Raw genomic sequence first — 7269 nt, 5'->3', positions numbered from 1 at the left:
TCTAGCGGTGATCCACACAACAAGACTGCAACAACACTCCACAAAACTCCAGGCCTGCTTTGAGGTGGAGAGGGGGCGGAGAATAGGAGAGGCAAACAAAGACTCTAGCATATAAACCACTAAATCCCTCCTATTTATAGAGGTCACATGTCAACTTAACCCTAATGGATCCTCCCTTATTGGGTATTGGATCTGCTAGTCATAGGTGCCCAGCAAGCCAATCACGTGAGTGATGGCACGTGCGACTTGATACAGAATCTTTTTTACTTATTATATTTTGGCATATATCACTTTATAACTATTGCATATATGCATATATATATTGTGATGTTCTTGGATTTATGCAATGGGAATCGGATCGCGATGAGATCATGAAAATGAGATCGATTCACTTTTAAACACATATCCTAAATAATCCCGGTCATAGGTTACTTGAGAGGGACATCGTGATAACCGGACAGACTGGTGTGTTGTATACCTATCTATATGATGGATGCAGTAGGTCTCATAGTTGCTCGTGTAGGGACACTAGGGGTACAGTACAGGTGATCATTGGAGAATGAGTTCACTGATTGGTTCGCTTACGGAATGCTGGATGGTTGATGATGCCTTATTGTTAGACAGTGATTCCATAGTCCTAGTGGTATATCTGGTCCTTAGACTTGGGACACCAAGGATGTCCTGTATGAGTGCTCCACTCTTTGATACCAGACTTATAGGTTTGGCTATCCCAGATCTAGTACAACTGGTCATTGGGAGTGGTAGTCGACCTTACGAGGGCTATTGAGTGTCGATAGAGGATCATCCACTCTCGGAGTCATGAGAGGAATATCCCATGTGTTCTTGCTCAAACAAATCCCTGGCCAGGGTCATTCCGGTTGAGAGAGAAAGAGTTCTTCGGGAGAATCCGATTAGAGCGAGACTCGAGTAGAAACCGTATGGGTCTGACAGCACCATGCTCGATATACGGTCTCTGGGATATTAGATGGATGAGAGACTATAGGTACACGGTAACTGAGGACAGACAGGTCTAATGGATTAGATTCTCCTGTATCATCTGGGGACTATGGCATAGTGGCCTAGTACATCCGTAGTCGATGAGTCAAGTAAATTATTACAAAGATAATAATTCACTAAGTTAGAAGGAGTTCTGACAGGTATGACTCATGGCCAGCTCGATATTGGGCCTAGAGGGTCACACACATATGGTAGGCATTGCGATGAGTAGAGGTTCGGATATGAGATATCCGACGGAGCTCTTGTCTTATTAGATATCCAATAAGCCCCTGAATTATTGGATCCCATGGACGAGATCCATTAAGAGCTCATGAGAGATTATTGGATAGAGATCCACTAATCTAAAAGGCTTGGGTTATTGGATGTAGATCCAATACCCACTAGGCAAGGATCCATTAGGGTTTGATAGGGGACCTCTATAAATAGGAGGGATTTAGAACCTCATAGGCTAGAGCCTTTGCTTGCCTCTCCTATTCTCCTTCCCCTCTCCACCTCAGAGCATGCTTGGAGTTTCGAGGAGCGTCGTCGCAGCCCTACTGTGTGGATCACCGCTAGAGAGGAGGACGCTTGACCTCCTTCACCCTCTCTTAAGGATCTGCAAGGAAACAAGGATATACGATCTCCCTAGGTAACACAATCTATTCTATATGCAGTTTTTCAGTTTCGCGGATTTTGCGCACTAATCTTCGCACAACGACGAACATCTCTTTGGGAATTCGGGATTTTGTTTTTCTTGTTCTTCCGCTGCGCATGTGATGTCGTCCCCAAAGATTTTCCCAATAGTGGTATCAGAACCAGGTTGTTCGTGCGAAAGATTGGTTTTAAACTGCGTGTGTTGTGTTTTGGAGAAGCTTTTGACGTCAAAATCGTTGATGCAAAAGAGAAAAAGGGCAGCAACTATTGCTGTCCTCGCTACCATCATAGATGGCAGCACTGCCATCTGCTTGCAGGCAGGCAGCCTGCAGCAGCGGCCGCAAGGGCAGCGGCGCCTGCGGCCGCTACTCTCGCGTGGTGACGCGCCGTAGGGCAGCGACGCTTGTGGCCGCTGCTCCCGCTGGCAAAAACCCAGCAGGAGCGGCCGCCCGATGAGGCAGCACCGCCTACAGGTGTTGCCTTGCGGGCAGAACCGCCTGTGGAGGGGACGACGTCCACAGGGGCGCCCGCCCGCGGAGGCGGCGACGCCCAGCTGCAGGGGCAATGCCGCCTGCATGTCACGGACAAACTTCTAAACAGGATGTTTGATGTAATGCTTATGTATGTCCGTGTCTTTTGGTATGTTCATGCCTTGTACAGCCTGTAGAGGGATGGCCGAAGGCTTAATAGTCCCATTTTAGTTGGGTTGGTGGCCTCTTTAGGCTTGTAAATAAAGGTTGTGTCATATGGACACGTGCGAGAGATTTTTGATTTATAATGGACCATTTTACCCTTTGTTGTGCAACTGTTCAGAGTTTGTAAAGTCTGTTTGTAATTTGTATTGTCTATGAAGTGTTTTCCGGAGATGTTTGCTTGTGGATCCTGATTGAGGTGTTCTCTCTAACCCGTTCTCTCTTTTGTTGGTCATAAGGGACAATGGGAGGCTTCAGGGAGGCTGACCTTTGCGGACGGACACGTAAGGGTGCTGCACGACTTAGGCAAAACCAGCTAAGTCCGTGACAAATGGTGTAACATCCCTCATTTCTGAATTTTCGTATAAGTTTCTAGTTGTAATGTAAGTATCTATTTTAAATTTGATAAAAGAGCCAAAATATGAATCTGAGAACTTATTCATAAGATTTGGGGGATTTGTTCAAAAAGAAAAAAAAATCTGAGGACCTATATGTAAACCTTGAGGACCTAATCATAAATATAATAATACAAGGACTAAACTGTAAAATACACAAAAATATAAATCCCACCGTTTAAGCCTCTCTGCCTTCGTTCTTTAAGGAACCAGAGAAGGCAGCTGTGTGGAAGAACAGAGAAAGAAAGAAAGAAGAAGAGAAAAAAAAATGGGGAAGAAGAAGAAGAAAAAAATTGGGGCTTTGAGGTTTCTTACTCAAATCTTCTCAATTGGGTCATAATTCTTAAAGACAAGTGTTCTAACCTCATTCTATAGAAGTATTAGTCTCTATTCTTATATTGATTCTGAAAGATTTCTGCTTAGAACCTGATATTTCTCTCTTTGGACATAAAACCAAGGATCTGGAATTTTTTCGGTAAACTGAACCCTATACACTGTTTCAGCTATAATTTTTAGCACCAAATGTGGATTCAGGCAGGACCTAGCTCTTTGAAATTAGACTCTTATATATTTCTTTTGACACTGATTTTGTAGATTTTGAGCACCGAATACTTACCCAAACGTCTGTTTCAAATGAGCCTATATATGCTGCAGAAAAGGGATCAAAATTTTTGACCTTTCGATACTAAAATACCTATAAGTCCCTGTTGGAAATTCTGATTTGTACTAAACTAACTTCATTTGAAACTAGACTTGTAGACCTTTCTTTTGACACATAGATTGAAAATTTTGGAATTCAAATACCTATCCTGTTATCTGTTGAATCCGACCCTATGAATTCTGTAAAACAGTGATTTTGTTTTTGACCTTGTGTTACCAAATCAAAGGTAACTCCTTGTTGGAAACCATGATTCGTACGAAGTTTGTTTCATCAGAAAATAGATTGGTATATCTTTCAAAATTAGCCTTCTTGAGGGTATTGGAGCATAATTGACAATCTGAAGTATTTATCCAATGTGCCTCTCGAATTCTGTCAGAAATCGAGCTTTGATCGATTTCGCATCTTTTGTTTTCGTTCGTTTGGAAATAGATTTCATTCAGTTCCCTTCACTCAATTGTGGCTTATATTAATGCTTGAATTCTCGTTTGCTCTTGTCTATAAATTATTTCCATTCATGAACATATTGTGTAACGTTTATGCTATATCACATTGACTTATATAGGCACATGTATATCCCATTGTTCCGCATTTGCTTTCGATATGTGCCTATTCTAGTTTCATTCATTTGGATATCGAATTCATCTAACCTTCTTATTTGAATTGAGTTGTATATGATTGCTTGGATTCTGTGTGTGCCCTTGCTTTCATTTCCTTTCAAATCTGAATATAATTGTGAAAGATTATTGCTTACATCGTAATGTTTCATAAAGGCACATGTACATTTCGTTGTTCCGCATATGCTTCCGATATGTCCCAATTTATTGTTCACAATACCCTTTTGTACTCTGGTGTTTGTGGGATTATTTGGACCTTTGCTAGAAATGGTAAAGGGTATGTGCTTAGAGCCCACGATGCTCTAGATTATGTTTGGTGGTCATTCAGAAATGGATAGACCATATTATGTTTGGAATCCCACTTCACCTTATATCTGTTTGATATGTAATTCAGAACCGACCTAGAACTTGGGTAGGGTGAGAGGGCTCGAGTAGGAAAGGGCTACCCGTGGATGGAGTCGAGAACTCATCACGGCGTGGAGCCACCACTGAGTTAAACCTCACATGCACTATGCTAGGGTACGACGTCTGAGCTTCTATTTCGTATTTTGTATTGATATGCTCCAAAATGTTTCCTATGCCATTGATATACTTCAAAATGCTTCACATACCATTGATATATTCCGAAATGTTCCATTTGTCATTGATATGCTCCGGAACATTTCATACGCTATTGGTATGCTCCAATTACTCTGTGCTCCATTTGCTATGAACTGATATGTTCTGAAATGTCCTATTTGCCATTGATATGCTCCGGAACATCTCGTACGCTATTGATATGCTCCAATTACTCTGTGCTCCATTTGCTATGAACTGATATATTCTGAAATATCCTATTTGCAATTGATATGCTTCGGAACATCTCGTATGCTATTGATATGCTCTAATTACTCTATGCTCCATTTGTTATGAATCCAATATGTTATAAATGAAATGACATTTACGATTCTGTATCTAATGAGATGATATCCTTGAATCTCTTGGATTCTTTCTTGCATTGTGATATCTTGTTCGTTTGAAACTGTCCCTTTTTGTGCTAGATATGCTTTGTCACTTGCTGAGTTGTTTTTAGCTCACTTCGTTGTTATATAAATCTTTCAGGTCAGTTTGTCACACTTTGAGATGTTTGAATTGGGCTGAGGCAGTGGAGAGCTATTCAGAATTATGGGCAAGTCTTGTTGGTTATTATGTTATTGTTGTATAAGCATATTTTGTATGTAATAAAATGTTGTTGATGAACCGAAATGGATATACTTCGTAAAAGTGTTAGAAGATCTCTCTTATTTGGAATTTCAGAATGTTAAGTCTAGTTTACGATGATATGAACTTGTGGTAAATGGTTGGAGTTATGATTGTATAAATTACATAGCTTGTGGATTTATAAATGTTGTTCATGTTTGTCAAGTTGGCTTGGGTTACCATAAATGTGAATTATCGAGTGATGTGATATATGATTATAAACTGCGTAGGTTTTATAGATATGAATTTGATAGAATGTTTTTCAATGTCCTCAAATGTTAGTTTGGATCCTGAATTAGTTTGTGATGAAAATTTTTAATATCATGGATATTTTGAGGGGCATGACAGATGGTATCAGAGCGGGACAAGCACTCATAGAAACACTTAGCTTGCAAATGTAGGGGACCTAGCGGGGCTGCATTGAGGGCAGTCAGCACACGCACGACCGTTTGGGGGAAAACGGGCATGGAGATGTAGGGAAAAGGAGTCGCTTGGAGGAGCGGGCATCTGACATTGGCATTCAGAGGAATGGCCAACCCTTCGCGCAAGAGGCACCACAAGAACAGGCAAGCTTGGAAGAATGCGGAGCGCACAAAGGTTGGGATGACTGAGTTTGAGCTGTGGCTCAACGTTGACAACTATACTTGATGGTGCTCAAGGCAAGCGAGGCGCTTGGTAAAGGATGAGACCATGCAAGGTGGAATGAGTTGCTCAACGACCAAAAGAGTTATGCAAAGCTCAAAGAGGTGAGGGGAATTGCTAACTCGAAGAATTTGGTACTCATGCATGGGCTTGTATGCGGACGATGGAATGTTTGTGGCCATCCCAAGGCGACCGAAACTCGCACAATGGAGCATTGAAACTTTCTCTTCGGCATGTGAAGGATACGTCCGTAGGAGGCTGAAGTGTGCAACGAGTTCAGCATGTTGCTAGGCCTTGAGTGGTGTAGCGGGGGTTGTATTGACGTGGAGTCGCAATCTAGCAAGTGCATTTGCAGGAGGCAGAACAATGCACAGTTTGTTCAGCAGATCGGAGTAGTCCAAGGGGATGGTGGTCTCCGAAATGAAGAGAGATATTGCTCCAATGGGACAGTTATCCAGGAGGGATAAGTCCTGGCTCTCTAGAGAGAGAATCATATGGGACGGACCTCACAAGTTGAGGAGGAGTACCTCAACAAACAACAACTCCACGAAGCTCAATGGACTGAGCAAGCAGCGAGGAGTCGTTGCATGATCTCGCTCGAGAGAATGCATTGGTGGATGCATTGCGATATCAAGTGGGGGAGCAACCCAAAGCAACTCAAATGAAGGCATACTTGGAGTCGATATGGAGATCAGACTCAAGGGAGGGCTGACCCGCGGAGTAACTTGGGTGTAACTTAGCGAAGTACCCAAGCCGCATGAAGGGAGCCAGCATAGAAGTTGGAACATGGAGCAGAGGCACAGTGCTTTCCTTAGACAGAGGTCAAGGACATGAACTCTTGCAGAGGCAAGAGTAGGATCATGTTGTTCCATGGGTCCTTCATTTTGACGGAGCAGACTCATCTTGCATTGTGCCGAAGACGAAGGGAGCTTCTGGGCACATGCACCTTATCTCGGAGAAGCATTTGATGGAGGAACTAAGGCGACTCAATTTGCGAAGGCGAAATTGTGTTCAGAAGGCCTTAGCACGGGGCAAGAGGACTCAGAGGTGGGTACTCTTGAAGAATATGCCACAGTGTTGCCATTCAAGTTGTCATGAAGGAAGCGATGCGCAGCGGAGATTGTGCTGGTAGGGGCAGTGACCCAGGACCCAGACAATGGTGCACAAATTACAGTGAAGTCGGTGGACTTCGGGAGCTACTAGGTGACGGACTGTCCTAGAGCAGTGCTTCATCTAGGTGTGACCCAAGAGTGGGTGGATGAAGGTCGATTGCCAAAGGAGTGAACAAAATCGAAGGTGGAAAAGACCCTGCAATGTATTGGCAGAGGCCACACATGGAGGGTTCACAATTCGAGTTTATTCCACAAGGATCAGAA

This window comes from Musa acuminata, chromosome BXJ3-8 (genome assembly GCF_036884655.1).
Source record: "Musa acuminata AAA Group cultivar baxijiao chromosome BXJ3-8, Cavendish_Baxijiao_AAA, whole genome shotgun sequence".
In the NCBI taxonomy this organism is placed as follows: Eukaryota; Viridiplantae; Streptophyta; class Magnoliopsida; order Zingiberales; family Musaceae; genus Musa; species Musa acuminata.
The sequence above is the reverse complement of the archived record's forward strand: the minus strand, read 5'-3'. Positions refer to the sequence as shown.